Source organism: Gobius niger (genome assembly GCF_951799975.1).
Source record: "Gobius niger genome assembly, chromosome: 18".
Lineage (NCBI taxonomy): Eukaryota > Metazoa > Chordata > Actinopteri > Gobiiformes > Gobiidae > Gobius > Gobius niger.
Genome location: NC_136869.1, coordinates 14,109,709 through 14,126,088, shown reverse-complemented (window position 1 = coordinate 14,126,088; position 16,380 = coordinate 14,109,709). Strand labels below are relative to the sequence as shown.

The window sequence follows — 16,380 nt, the reverse complement described above, 5'->3', positions numbered from 1 at the left end:
ACTAAAAACATGCACAATAGGCCAGGATGAATGAGAGTGTGCTTGAGAGTGTGCACGGGGGACGACGATGGAAAATTAGAGTTACAGCAAACCATGACAACCTTTCTAGTACACTTTTATGTGCCAAATTTACCTCATAACAATGAGTGTAGATTCATCGTCTTCTTATTCCTGATGTGTCATAGTCTGTCCCAGCATCTATGAGCCACAGGCAAGTACATGCAGCCCCATCTCGACTAATAAAGTTTATTGTCTGATGCCCAATTGCCAAAAACTCTCAAAACAACTAGTCTGATTAAGGCTTTTAACAGACAAGACACAATTATAAATGCCATTTAATTTAAATCTATATATTTTACAATATTTGTGTTCGCTCCGACAGCACCCCTGTTCTGGTCAGTCACAATATTTCCATGTATTAAGTATGGACACTTAGATGACCAGCGATAGCCATTCTCCTTATGTGCTTTCCTTGGAGGAAGAATAAGTACAAGCATTTCCAACCCCTTTAGTGTCAAATAAATACATATATTCTTCTTCTTTAGCATTATATGAGCTTTATAATGGTGTCATTTTGAGTTGACGGGTTTACTCTGGGCAATTACCTTCCCCCATAGTAGAGTTAAAGTATAGGTTCCCTTGCTTGGATTGCACAGTGTAGAGTCTAATGAAGGACAAACATGGACACATCATCTTAATATACACCTCATGTGTTCAGTCTGGCTGCTTCCACAAATGCTCTCCCTCTGAAGTATCTGCACTTAACCGAGCTGTCATTGCCCATCCAAGCCCTCTTCTCTAACTCCACCTCGCACCAGCTGTTGGAGTCTCCTAATAGCCGTCATGCGGATGTGGATGGAGCGGGAACCTTTCGTCTCACACGTTGCAAATGTGGCTCATTAAAGTGGAGGGTGCGGCCTGCAGAGGGGAAGGTGACAGAGCTGGGCATCAAGCTGCTCCATTTGCTGGTGTTTTTCAGTAATGACTTGCTGACAAGCCGCTGCCCGCAATGTCCTTACAAGGTGGCCATAAATGTATAATGGCATTAGAAGGGGCTTGATCTGGACACGCTCAAGGTGGTTTTGCACAGCGGCCTGGCTTCAGTGTGAGAAGAGGCGATGAATACCATTAATAACTTAGGAAAGTTGAGCCAAAGCCAAAAGTTCAAATGGGATGGAATGTATTAAGATGGAGATGTTACAGAGGGGCATGGGAAGTTATATATTAAGAAATAGCTTGTAGAGTGCACAAAAAATGTAATACAATATTTATAAGACCGTCTGCTAGGATACACAGAGTTGCAGTTAAGTTTCACACTAATAATAGTAACAATCCACATCATAATCCACAATATCCACAATATCCACAACAGACCAAATCCTATTGTAGGTAGTCTTGACCAAACTTTAAGGCCATATACTTGATTTTTTTTTTTACAGGGATGAGTTTATGAACACATTTCACCATTTACAGGGTCACTATTCAGGTTTATTGTCACAGAAATGCTAACAAGTTAGCGTGCAATCTGATACAAATGCTTTAGTCGTTTCTTACAAAACACAAGCACATATATCTTCATACATTCTCACAGTTTCACCCCTTGTACAGAAACTCAAACACTTTTCTTCCTACTGTTCACCATCGGAAGTATGAAATTAAGTTTTCCTCTCCACACATGCCCTCCTTCCCTCTGAGTAAATAACTTTTGTACATTCTGAGGTAAATCATCATTCCTATATGGAATTTGCACAGTCTAATAATAGTAATTTGCTGATAAATTCTGTGCAGCCCTGGGGAGAGAATAAATGCCTTCAAATGAGCAAAGTGTCCAGATATCTTGTTATACCAGAAAATGAATGCTTCATCAAATGAATAAGAGCAACAATCGTACAGACCTTCACTGTGACAAGTAATTCGTGCAAACAATAGGTCTACTCGTCCAAATGTGAGATAAGTATAAAAAAACTTGTACTACCAAAAGCTCGTACAGAAATGAGAGAGATTATGGAGTAAAAGAACAAAGTAGCCCGAAAACAAAAGCTTGAAAAAGGACACAGACAAAGAGAGAACTAGAAAGTAAGAGAGATAACACCTGCTGATGTTAATAATTACATATCTTAAAAATGAAGCGAGAAAAAGACTCCACCAAAAAGCTCTGAAACCAGCTGCCAACCACCCCCACACAACCAACAGATGAGCGAGCGGCGATGAAGTCATCTCTGCCCTGTCTTTTAAAGTGAGAGCACGATGTTTAATGGGCTCTTTTCATGTAAATGACTGTGTGAGCAAAAGTGACACTATTGACGTGTTGTATGGCAGGCGGCCAAGTCATACGAACATGTTGGGTTTATTTAAAAAAAAAAAAAAACGTCACTTACCTACAGATGGGAGCAGAGATCAACAGCAGCCATGGAAAGAGAGAAAAGAAGAAACATTTGGTTAGGCTTAAGGAGGATTTACTGTACTGCATATTCAAATATCATGAATAAACAGTTCCAAAATGCAGCATCACATTCAGAACTTTGTGATTTGAATTTAATTTTAGAGTGTGACTCAAAGCTGAATTTCACTATTAACACCTTCATCCCAGAGCGAAAAAGCATGTTGAAGGAAACAGAAGAATAAACAAACCTTAATCAGTTATGATTTTGCAATATAATCACGAACAAAGATATCCACAACTTTATTTTCCTTATTGTAGACATTTTTGCTTATGAGAATAAAAATGGGCTACACCTTGACACTTTGTAGACGAATAGTTGATTTTTTTAAATGTTCTATACCAGCCATCTGTTCACATACACATGTAACTGATGACTAAACAGGCATGACTCAAAGTCTCAGCTCGACCTATTTACATTCTGGCCCACAAATACACATTTGAAAAAATGCATATATGCTGTTTAAGGAGGGACATGTGAGTGCCACAGCATTTTGTTGTTTTGATTTGTTTAAAAAAAAAAAGTTACTGCATATCAAAAAAGATGATCAGCATTCTAATATCTGAGTTCAAGTTCAAGTCTAAGCTCTATTGTCAGTCTCATTACATGTAAAATGAGTAATTTGACATAATGGCACTTTCAATTCCTCAGCACAAGCTATATAGAGTATACGGAGTGGACAGCCTGGGACAAAGGTATAGAGTTTAGCTTCCTGACAGTCCAGAGCAGTGGGTCTGGTTCCCAACATTTTTTGTCTTGTGTTCTACGAGTACCCCTATCTCCAGGATCTTGTCAATATTATTACTAAGTGACCAACTAAACTAAGATTATTCAGTATTTAATAGTGTGTTGTGTTCATAATGAAGCTAAATTACTGAAAAACATTGAAATTCTATTCTCTTTCACTTTCTTCTTTAATCTGAATTAATTCAAGGTACCCCCTGCTAAGTGCTCAAGTACTCCCAGGTCCCCGTACCGCTGTTTGGGAAACACTGGTCTAGAGGGTGAAGATTAAACCGTAATATTGTGCAGAATCACAAGGTCAACTTTATTTCTGTAGCACATTTGCAACAACCACGGCTGCCCAAAGTGCCTCACATGTAAGAGATAATTGTCATGGGTCGCCTTTGTGATGTGCTCATTAACAGATGGTTAGCTTCATTACTTCCTGGCCTGGTCATCCGTCCAGTCACACAAATACAAGAGTTCTACAATACACAGTCCCGCCACTGCTTTGGTACAACATAATTCACAGTTTGTAGAACCAAACTCAAAATACAACCTGAAAAAGTAATGACTAAACTCAGACCCAGTCAGCGCCGTCATGCCCCTTGGAGACCATCATTTTTGTTCTTTCAGCAGCCAACTGTACGATGAAAGCAAAGGTTCTGTCTTTTGGATTAAATCCAGGAAGTGACACACAGTCAAACACACAGACAAGCAAAACGAGGGGTGGGGAGAGGGAGACAGACCGCTGAAAGGTTTAAGATACAGTAGACTCACAGTCGCTAAGGCTTTTAGCCTGAAAATGTTTGGTATCATTTGATTGATATAATTTCAATGATAACATCAATGTCTCTGATATCTCTGTATCTGTTTGGTTAAAAAAGATTGATTTCTGCTCTGAAAATCATTAAACTTTCTACATACAGTATGTTTCCTCTATGTTCATGCCAGAGGAAGAAGCGGCTCTAGGTCTAATGGATGTTAGGGACATGAGGTAAAACCAAAAGTTTCTTTTCAAAGTTCTAAGTCTGAACTTAAAGGGACTATACGGAGTTTAAAAAGTGTTAAAATCAAGTATTTTCCTCCCCCTACATGTTCCAGCCATGTCCTAATGTGTAGAATGAGCCCAGACCTGTTCACCACATCTGCCTCAGAAAGGTGTTAATTCGGATCCAAAGTGCCGTCATAGACAAGCCTAGTATAGAACCTGCAGTTCCGTGTAAGACCTGAGGTGGCAGTAGTGAGTATAACAATGACCAACTTGCATCTAGTCCCTTTAAGTGTAGACTTTCAGCTGTGAAAACGGCTTTGATTTCAAACATGGAAAATGGATCCATTGTCAACACGGTGCATTTACACAACAATTTACACTTGTAACTTCAATGCAGCAACATCTCCACTTACTCCAAAATCAATCTAAATTTTGAAGCTGAAGTTTGATGACAAGGGCACGACAGAAGAATTCTCACAATGTGGCTCCGATCCTGCAGCAGGTTGCGCTGTATATGTTTTACATTATATTGGCAACAACACCACAGCAGACGATATGCACACAATCTGCTGAAGCTTTGCTCTCCTGTTATTTTTTAATGTTCTCTGGTGGTAAATGTAGAGCATAAAACAACACAGGCAGCTATATTGACGATTGTAAAGAATATGCAAATGCAGTACGTATAAAATATGCAACCAAAAGGCGGTAAATTTTATGTCGCCAATAAATTTGAAGCTGCACTTGTACGTTTTCGCTGAGGACATGGGTCTCTCAGGATGTGCCCTCCCAAGTTTTTTCTTTCTTTTTTTTCCGCTGACTGCGCCTTCTTGGGATTTGAGGAGTTGGACAGAGACTGGAGCGTCAGGGGAAAAGGCTTGGAAAGGATGAGGCACAGCAAGGTCATCCTCCTCCTGACCTGCTCGAACTCAAAATCACTATTCATAACTTCATAACTAAACTGAGCATATATCCCCACAAACAAATCTTGGTGCACAAAGATTTTTGTCTTTACATGATATCAAAGGACAAAACAAAATCAAAGGGCCTTTAAGCGCAAGACTTGTCAATAGTCTTACGCTTAAAGACCCTTTTGACTCAACCAGTGAGTGAAACACAAAAGGGAAAGTCAAAGGCCTTCCCTGGAGTCTTATACAAATACTTAATCCCAAATCTCTTTTAACCTCCCATCTGTTGCACCGCGCCCTTGTCCCGAGATGACAATGTGAGTGATTGGGCCGGGATGGGGACGTCTGGATGCCCCGCACTGATGGGTGCAGAGGGGAGCGGAGGGTGGACACTGGCTGCCTCCTCTGCTGCTGTGTCATCATCAGCTCAGTGAAAACGCTGACACTCTGCTGACATCTCTCTCTGCTCCATCACTGACCCCCACGTACAGCGGCCATACCCAGACATGCTCATCCGTCTTCAGGGGCGCGGGGATGAATCATGACAGCGACATGGGGCAGTCAACATGCTCGCTGTGTGAGATACCAGGAGAGCTTCACTTAGACGAGCAGAGCGACATTTTAAATATTAGCATTTGAATTGTGATGAAATAAACAGTATAACAGACTTCAGGGAGTGTATATTCCCAACAACAAGAACCATTATAAGTTATGACTGAAATACTTTTCTTTTTGATATAACTATTAGCCCGTATTTCAGAAAATTATAATATTTTTCCCTTAGACTGCCCAGACAGTTGCTAATTATCTGTCCCGCATAGCACTTGTTTTGAGCAAACACCACAAAGTAATTCTAATCTCAGACTAGCCTTTGAGGAGTGAATGCAGCAATATAGTACTTTTCTCTCTTGGCAATGAATTACGCTCCCATTTCATTTTGGGACGTTGTGAAAGCAGTATATACCGGCTGCTGGAGACAGTGCTGCAAACATGAAGGCAGACAGATGGCTATATATACATGCACCAGGAGAGAGCCTCACAGTGCAAATGAGACACACACGCATTAACGCCGGTGGCAAAAACACTCAAAATGACAGCCTAAAATGCGGCACAAAGTGCTTTAGAACAACAGGCACATTTGGGAGTGACTCATGCAGACAGAAGCTACCTTCAAACTTACTTTAGAGGTAAGAACGAAATGGAGAGAAATCACAATGGCACTTGTTTGTTGTTGATGCTTCGTGTAATATTTGGTTTTATTTGTTTATTTTCGGGTGGGATAATACCACAAGAAGTAAAGGACTACTATTAAATGTTAAGATTTGGATTAATAGGGCTACTACAAAAGAGGTGATAGTTTACAGTTTGCTTGTCTTATTTGAAGGGGTTCAAATCAGACTATTGATGTTGATTTTGCAGGAATAAGGTGTAAATATACAGGTTTCTTTCAAGAGAGAGGTGCAATACAGATTTTGAGAGCAGGAAGACTCCAGTTCAAGTTCACAAAGCACACTAATATGATTTATATCGGCATCTTGCTCACCATTAGCTGTACAAGTGTGATACAACACCCCTGTAAGCAGAGTAATTATGCAGTTCATTAGGATATAACTATGTTGACTGACAAAACGGAGGGTGGGAGAGGCTGACAGAGAAAGCAGGAAATAGAGAACACACAGATTTGTTTCCCAGCATAAATATTAAAAGAAGTCTTGAAAGCTCTCTATGACACGGAATAAAAGCGATCAAAGATTTGTTGGGCTTGAGTCATAGCGTTTTAATCAGAAATAATGGTGTTGAAGCCTTGGTTCCTCAATGTCTTGGTGCAACAGTGAGTCTAAGCTGCAACTTTTGTTTAGAAGAAGATTCATCACTGGAGCTGCTCAAGGCCTCACCTCCGGCAGAGCACATTTTACCTCAGCAGCTGCATAAACAGCTCACACCGCATGCACATAGGCGCGCATAGACACAAGGCTGTGCTGCACACACCTCTGGGCAGTGACACGCACACGCATGTGTGAAAACAAACACAAACATGCGGGCAGCCCTGTTTAGCAGTCAGTCCAAACTGTGCTGGGAGTCTCTTAGTTTCCATATGACCTTTGGTCACTTTGCCAGTGACATTTTAAATATGCTCTCGCTCACCTTTGTCATCAGCCTTGTCTGCTGGGTGCTAAACAAAGCGGAGCGACTTGGGGAAATCCAAAAACAGAATTTGAAAAAAACAAGATGGTGAAAGATAAATAAGTAAATAATAAACAAATTAGACTTGCATGAAAAGCAAGGGTCAAGGCTGAGAGGTGCCAGGAATGAAGAGCAGTGTTTCCCACAGAGACAAATGCACTCACATTTTTTTGAAGCAAAGACGTCCCTCATTGCCTCTATTAACGATGTAACTAATTTATCAAGATATCATTAGAATATAAAATATGTATGAAATTTGTAAGACCAACAGACCATCAGCAATCTTTAAGAATAATGGATAAATACATCTATATCCTCCTCCTCATTCCTCAATGGGAAATACTAAAGGCAATGAAAGAGGAGCACAGATACATATTAAAGCAGAGGTGCCCGCTGACTCAAAGACAGGCATTACAAGACATTAATGTAAAAAAGTCACACAGACAGAGCCCAGTGACAGAAAGTGCAGGAGAAATGGCAACACACAGGGAAAGGACGACAGGAGAGATAACATGAAGTCGCCCAGAGCAGAAATCCAGGAAAGGGCAGAGGTAGGATGAGATGAGAGGTGAGCTGAGAAGTGAAGGGGAGAGAGAGAACGGCTGAACTAAAAGAGCGAGGGACGGGTGTGTCTGTGGCAGGGAAATTACAGCCGTCTGAGCGGGAAATGTCAAAGATGTGTGAGGGCCCATTCTGGAGCTGTGATAATGTGTGAGCGCCATTCATCTCTCGCCAGAGGGGCTGCGAGGATCAATAGAGTCTTAGTATTAATAGGGGCACCACTGCTGCATTAATAAGACAAACTAGCACCGGCAGCGCTCACTGACATAAAAGACATTTCCACTCTTTTAGCTGCAGCGTGCCTGTAAGACTGCTATGTCGACAACAGGACAGGACACTGCGCCTTTAACCCATAAGGCCCTTCGGACAGGACTTCACTCACTGACTTACTGTTCTCTGGCTGCTACAGACTCCCAATAGAAGAGGACCGGGCAGGGAAGTCGAGATACTTGTACTGAGAGATCAATACTGCGTCATAAAATGGAGAGAATGAGTTCCTTTTGTTGTGTGAAAGGAGGAATCATATTGAAGAATCTGCATTGATTAGCAAAGTTCAAAGTTACAACAAAGGCATCAGCTGAACTGTTTAACAATTTACTTATGGTGGATGGAGGAATCATTAGGTGAAAGCAGAGGCGAGGGGACAGTTACCATCAGACAGCGGTGGAGGTTTGAGGTAGTAATTACAAAGGTCAGACGCAGCGTTGCTGCTGTCAGACTCTGCTACACTGTCTCTCCCACAGGCGCCTGACATTTGCAGGAAATGTTCATAAGAACCATTAACACATGGAGGGACAGACTCAAGCTCCCCAGGCTTTCCTCATCACCTCTCATTGACTGGTGTGGGCAGGTTAGAGCCTTGAGTCGCTCACAGCTAAACCTCCATGTTTAAACAAACAGTTACATCAGTTTCATTGCAGAAACCTTTGTACAAAATAGGACAAAAAATGTTTGACCAAGCACTGTAAGAGTTTTCAGGTCAGTCAAACAGGGTGACTGAATATAACTCCTTTTATTAGATGTTGTTGCATTGAAGTTACAAGTGTAAATTGTTGATTTTCTATGCAAGTCTCAAAGTACCACCTCTCTGTATTTTTCATACTTTATTGTTTGTTTGTTTTTTGTTCGGTACAAACAGTGTCACAGTGTAGTAGATTTGTAGATACTGTGTGAATTTGAAACATTTTAGGTGCCACATTTTCCTATATACTATTTCCCCTTGACACAGGTAGTGTATGATAAAAGAAACAGCATCTTAAATAAAATGCTCTGCTCAATTTAAGTTCCATCAGCTTTAAAAGTGTAACACACATGTGAATCAAAATGGCAGCTTGGCTTTCAGTGCCATTGATTACATTTAAAATCCATTAGATTAAACTCAAAACCAGGATCCAACCGAAATGTCACACCCACGCAGTCGCCGCACACACGGATCAGGCTGTGACATTCATGCATTCAGATGTTCATTACCGAAGGCATGTACAGCTAAGTTAGTTAGCTGCACCCAATCTGCGCTCACAGCAGGAGGTCTCTTTTGACAGACTCTATAAGGCCATATATGAGAAAACCAAATAGATAATTCCCTGTTTAGTGCCTTGACTTAGCAGAGACAGAGGAACGCCGGAGGCAGTCTAGAGGGGGGAGAGGATAATGAGAGTGAGTGCAAGGGGACACAAGTTTGTAGAGTGTGAAGAAAGGAAAGTTGGGCTGAACTTCTGAAGCGATGAGGCACACATGGGGGAAGAGGCAGTGTCATGAACAGCAAGGCTCTGAGGGAAGTGTCAAATATGTGCTGTTTGAAGCGGGGCATCTTAGCACAGCCATGACAGAGTGTGTGTGCGCGTGTGTGTACGGGGAGTTGGAGGCCTAACTGCTGCGTATTTATGTGGACCTACAGTGTTTGCGGCAGAGACTAAGTGGGCGATCTGAGGGCATGATTTGATCAAAGGCTCTTTGATCGTGGGGAGACTGGGGTCCACCACCAAATGCTGCATTTGAGCAAGTCTCACATTCTGAGGCGGAGCGATGTGGGGAGAAAATCCAATGGTAACTTTTATAAGCTAATACTGCTGTTGCTAGATGTTCTGCAGTTATGATCCATATGAGAATACAAATTGCATTTTCTTTCTATTGACTTTTCCAGAAAACAATCATCCTGCTCCTGTCATGCAGTGGTTTGTAGTGTTGCTATTATGTTCTTATAGCCAGACCAACATGTCACCCATTAAGGCGGGATTGTTAGGCTAGTTATTAGGCTAGTTAAACCAAGTCTTATTTTGTGTATATCAGGAGAAATACTTGCCATAACATTGGTTGCCAGAGGAATTGAAGAAAAATAATTGTAATCTTTTGGCATGTGTTTTCCTGAAGCTTTCTGTCTATTAATATATGTTTCTGTTATGGCCCCAAGTCAATCAAAGATCCAAGTATGACCCAGAGGAAAAGCAACTTCATCAGCAATAGCCTCATTTGATTTTCTTTAAAGTCCTTTTCGCCAAACAAATAACGACACAAAAACAACTCCCAAAGCTAAAATATAAGCCAGAGCACCTCTACAAGCTTTCAAATCTCCGATACACACGCGCACTGTACATGCCCGCTGAAGCGAGCCGATAATGGGAAAGCAATAACACTGGGGGATGCATGTAACGGCATCTAAATTTAATCCCCTGACAGCTCCCAAGTTGAGTGGAAAAAATCAATCAATGCAAATGGACGCTCAAATTGCCACAGTCAAATGTTAAATGACTGCCGGAGTGACACAGCAGAGCAGTTAGAGTTGGTGTTGGCCAAATCCGATCCCATTTGGTGCACTGGCCACTGTTTTTCCTGCCTGTCTGACATCACAAATGCAACACCAAAACACTGCATCCAAGTCTCCAAATGATTAGATTATTTACTGTCAGAGAGTGAGAGCGAAAAGCCTTGACTTCACCATTGGCGCCATCTCTGTGTTTCTATTTTCTACGGATGCATTTAATGCTTTTTGAGGTTTGGGTTTTTCACTAACCCACACTAACACAGAGGAGACATCGTTACCTTGTCAACAAAATGACTTTGGTTCTTTCAAAGAGCCATAAGTAGGCACTGAAAAAGCAAATGTTACATACGGATTTCACATTTGCATTGCGAGCGCTGTATATCCTTTTTCTTCTCTTATAGCTTTTGCAAAAAAAAAATAGCAATCGAGTTTTTTGAAAAGATAGCTCCAGGTTTGGCTCCAGGCCACTCCAATGATGTCATCAGACATTCCTGGAAAGTCACCATCCATACAGTCATCTATATCTGGCGGCTCTCTGGATGGAGAGCGAAAAGTTGACAGCCAATTTATTGTACCAAGTTTGGGCCAAGATTTGCTACTGAATCCTGCCCGTTTACCTTCAGACAACTTGGGCCTTTTAACAGACTTTGTTCCAACTAGTTTGAAATAGATTGCTGCTGTTGAAAATAATTGGGTCATTAAATAGCAATAAAAGTCCGGATCAGCACCAAACATTTCCTTTCTCCTAATATGGTTGTAATCTGTAGTCAATGACAAGAGCCCAGACCTATTCATAATTGGGATTGCCCACTGAGATTTGCCTTGTGAATGTTTTTCTGTATCAACTGCTTTGGTAATTTCCTGAAATCCTCTAGATCTGGAGGTGATGCCCTGCAGAGGATAAAAAAAATACAAAAGAGATTAACAGGAAAGAGTCTTAGTATCTGGCAGTTGTTGGAGCAAACACAATTATCAGACGAGTGCTGGCATGTTCCTTTAATAAAGCCCCTATTCAGAGAGGATTAATATTCCAGAGAGAGGCTGGTAATGAAATATTCACAGTAGTAAGTTGCTAAACCTGTGTCTGGAGACTCACGCCTGGAGAGAATGTAAGACATGCAAAACACTGTAGGATTTTCAGCGAAGAAGGAGTTGGTAAAGTAAAGCCAGCATAGACAAAATATTTTGAAAGGTTTAATTAAGAGTCCAACATTTGCACTGTGGGGCGGCCAAGGGTGAAACTACAATGTGCATTTAGGGCAACACGTCTGCCTAAGGGACAAGAACCCGAGTCCCAGCGGCTGCACTTTGCCTGATGTTTCTTACTTATCTTAGCTTATGAGGCTGCCAGGAAGATGAACTCTCCCCCTTCCGTGCCCTCTCCTTGGCGCTGCATTCAAGAACACCAAACTTTCCCCAGCCCCTCGACTCGGCTCATTCGGAGTGGAGTTTTATTTCGAGGATAAAGTTAAATAAAGACACGATTTTGGCACGAAATTTTGATCGCGCAACTTCAAAATTGTTTTTCCGCAAGTCATGCGGTCCTGACGCTGTGGCAGCACTACTGAAGCCGGCGGAAAGCAGCGCGAACATGATGGAGGGGAGACGCAGAGCAGACACAGAGCGGACAGAGCGGTGAGCGAGGGCGAAACACGCTGATGACGTCTTCCCGAACAGACACGAAAGTCTGCTAAAGTTTAGTGGCTATAACTTAGGCCATAGCTGTCAAGTCTCCCGTTTTGGCCGGGAAACAACCGCATTTCACCCGTCTTGGAGTTTGGCTCGCAAATGGGCTCACAGCGGCCGCTATAGAAAATGTTCCGTATTATTTTAAACCAAAACTTGTCAGGTATGAGCTAGGTTACTTGTCATGTGTCGCCAAAACTGTTTAAAAGGAGCCGGCCACCATTTTTCCATACTGAGATATGTTCTTGCCAGAGCTTAGACGAGTTGATGCGTACCTGTCTGGTCTGTCTGCCCTCAGTACCTGTCTGGTCTTTGTGCGTGCCCTCAGTCACGCTAAACGACCAAAGATGTTGTTCCCAGCATATTCCTATAGCTCCAAACGGAGGTGAAGTTGGAAGCTACCACGCTCTTCCACGGGCACGCACAAAGACCAGACAGGTACGTATCAACTCGTCTAAGCTCAGGTAGGAACATATCTCAGTATGGAAGAACTGTGTGCTCTCAGTCATGCAAAAAGACCAAAGATGTTGTTAGCATTTGGCCTCTCCCAATATATTCCTATAGCTCCAAATGGGGTGAAGTTAGAAGCTACCAAGCTCCTCCACGGGCACAAAGACCAGACAGGTACGTATCAACTCGTCTAAGCTCAGGTAGGAACATATCTCAGTATGGAAGAACTGTGGCCTGTTCCTTTGACTGATGTAGACACGCTGTTTGAGGGGATGATGTGACAGACCAAGCTAGTATCCATGGTGATGCGTGTCATGTCACTCGTACAGTGTGAGCACCTGCATCGAAATCGAGATCAATCAATATAATAATTAGGAAAAGTTTTTATTTTCTTCTTTTGCAACATTGCCCAGCCCCATATAGCCCTATTTGCAGTAGTCTATTGTTTTCACTGATCTTGAAAAAAAAAAGAATTACATTTCAAAGATGCACTTTAATATTATATATATACAGCTGTAGGATGGCAATGTCACCGCAATTTTGCCTTTTCGCTAAGTGGTCTTCCTTCTATCAGTAAATGCCTGCAGTCAGTGTGCAGAGTCAGACCTCCTGTTCAGTCACAGATAGAGCTGACAGCAGGCGAGTGCAGGGAGGCAAAGTGCAAACCAAAGGGAAAAGTGTGAATGTGTGTCTGCTGCCTCAACATGCTTTTACGGAGCGAGAGGGAGCATTAGCGCCGAAGATTTCCACCGGAGGAGTCGGCACAGAAAGCATGTAGCGGGATGCATGTAAAAAAAAAAAGTAAGAGAACGGGTGTAATATGGAGAAGCGATAGTTGTTTATTATACCCATCGCGCTTTGAATTTACGGACACAAATTCCCACGTTTGGAAAGGATATATTATTAACAGGGTCATACATTCTTCATTCTTCCAGGTTAATATTCGATGAGAGGATAAAGGGGCTTTGGAATACCACCTCAATGATGTAATTCACTGACACTGTTCGGGCACAGCTCATAGTGAAACAAGCACTTCCAGCATGCCAGGGCAAAGAGTGGAGATGTGAGCCAACCAAATTAGCAAGTTGCGTGGAATAGTCAGAAATATATCTAATTTTCCTTCTTTCTTTATTGTCCTTCAGACTGTGTTGGGAATATATCAAGCACTTGTTCGACAATATGTAAGGCATCTTTAAAAGGCAATTTATTACCGTTTAACAAATGATTAAACCAAAGGAGATGAATCAAACGGGGAGCAGGTAGCAGTACAAAATGGGCACATAAAACATGCATGCCTCTGACAAAAGTTTGGTGCAGGGCTGACCGGGCCATTTCTGGGTTTGTCGACGCTAATTCCACCATAAGAGTTTTCACAGCCAGCGCTTTGAACCTGATTCTCACTTTAATCCCCTAAACCTGCCATGTGTGCACAGTGACTATTTTCACACAAATTTTTCAGAAATGGGATTTGTGGTGCTATTGTGTGCCCGCAGGCGCATTGAATAACATAATTTCTCACATGATAAAATGAATGAAAGGAACATTTAAATTCTGAATATTCCAAAAAAAAACGTTTGACATTTTGTGACTGTGACAAAGCATAATTTTACACTCTATTCTCATTATGCCTCTTCTATTGAATGGACAATTGCTATTCTGCTGCACATCCATGTTTTATACAGACAGAAATGACCCAATAAAGAGTCCATTTGTAGGGAACTGTTGGTCCCCAGACTACTTTCTTGTTCTGCCAGAAGTAGTGCTCCTGAAAGTGCAATAAGAGCAGGCCCATTGGAGTGCAGTGCCAGCGCTGGTTTCTTTAGTCTTTACTCTTCGTCTCCCACACAACGTCTCCTTACAAAGAGCCTCTATACCTTCCACTGCACACTTCAAACCATTCTCAGCTCACGCACTCCAACGTATGCCGCATTGTTGCACATAAAATCATTCATCTTTTATGCACCTAAGCACAATTGGATTTTTTTTCAAAAGGCCACTTCATGTATCCCCATAGAAATATCTATATTGCCGACAGCATTGTGGAACATTTTCAGCTGCAGGTTCCAAAATGAAATTCCCACAATGTATGTATTAATTGATCTGTGCCTGTTGAACTAAGCATGTGAAAAGGACAGAAAAAATATATAAATTTCACATTAAGTGTTCTCCCTACTGTGGGACTGAACGGAGTGAACAGTGTGGCGTAGTGAGAGACACTGGAGCACTTTCATACTTCTGTGATGCTAGGTGCTAACTGAGACTTTGTGTAACAGATAATGGAAAGTGTCAGCACATGCACTATAGAAGAGCTACTGCACAATAAAACAGCATGGGGCACGGGGCCTCATTGCATTAGGCGCTGGTTATTTCCGCTCCTTATTGATCGTTCATTGCGTGCTTAACAGAGATATTGATTACGAATTGAGACTGGCTCTGGCGGAGCTGCACGCACATATCCACCTTTCAGACAGGCAGGTCAGAAGCCAGCAGAGGAGGACACATAGACTATAAAGTTTCACTCAGGAGCTCTATGGGCACTTTCTTTGATTTATCCGTTTCCCCGTGATTTACTTAAGGCCAGGCATTTTGCTGTTGGCGTGTACAAAATTGCTAAACGCAAAATGCTTAATGAATTTGTATCCATTCTCAAATCAATGATCAAGGCGCCAAGGTTGGTGGAGGCAGGCTGAATCAAGTTTGAAAGGTCATTTTGGTGAAACATCAACACAGCCTGCTTTTTAGCAAATGGCCTCCTACAGCCGACAACAACGAATAATACGCGGCAAAAGTTGCTCAAATAAATCAAATCAAATAAAAGGAAAATGCCATGAATTTCCAGCTTTGAATATTTTTCGTCCTCGAATTTCAGACACTGAATATTCAACACATAATTCAAAATGGAAAAATTCACATTGAAAATATACACTGCATTGTTTTAAATATTTCAAATTCAACAGTCTAAATTCAGAGAAAAAATTTAAATTGAAAAATTCACAATTGAAATATTCAATGTTTAAAAAATCAAAGCCCTTAAATTCAACTGTAGAGATTCAGAGAGTGAAATTCGAAGGGGAAAAATTCACACAGAACATCCTGAACACCAAGGCATGAGCAATCGAGCAACAGTGCACGGGACCAATCAAAATTCTCAGATTTGACTCATTTCCTCATCTGTAAGTCCCGCCCACTAAAGACACAAACCAATAGGAAACATCCTCAAAGATTTTACGGGCGACTTTATGAACTTACATTTTTTATTGCAAACTTTACACTGAATTTAGACAGTGTATATTTAAAAGGTGAATTTAAATTTAAAACCCTTGCAAAATAAGCAGTGAATATTGTCTTTTTAATATTGCAACGTTATTTCAATGTTAAAAAGATTCAAAGCATACATTTCACAGAGATTTAAAATTCACATTTTTATGACACAAACAATCTTCCAGAGTATCCATGATGTTTCCTACCGAAAGCTCATTGTTGCTTGAACAAAAAAAAAAAACTGACAACCCAATAAAACCGTTGCACTATTGAAGGTAGTGTAAATTTGACGATGAAAGAGAAAAATCTGGACCTAAATTTCAAACAAACAAAAGTATTTCTCGTATTGTACAGGTGACTGAAGAATGCAATTTGTGGCCACAAATTGGACTGGGGATGAATGGGCTCTGTCTA

At 41.4% G+C, this 16,380-nt stretch overlaps 1 protein-coding gene across 1 annotated transcript in view; it reads right to left on the bottom strand.

Annotated features, from left to right (window-relative positions):
* cntnap2a (contactin associated protein 2a) overlaps positions 1-16,380 on the bottom strand; it is a 328,106-nt gene that overhangs the window by 257,789 nt on the left and 53,937 nt on the right. The gene's annotated exons all lie outside the window — the stretch shown is intronic.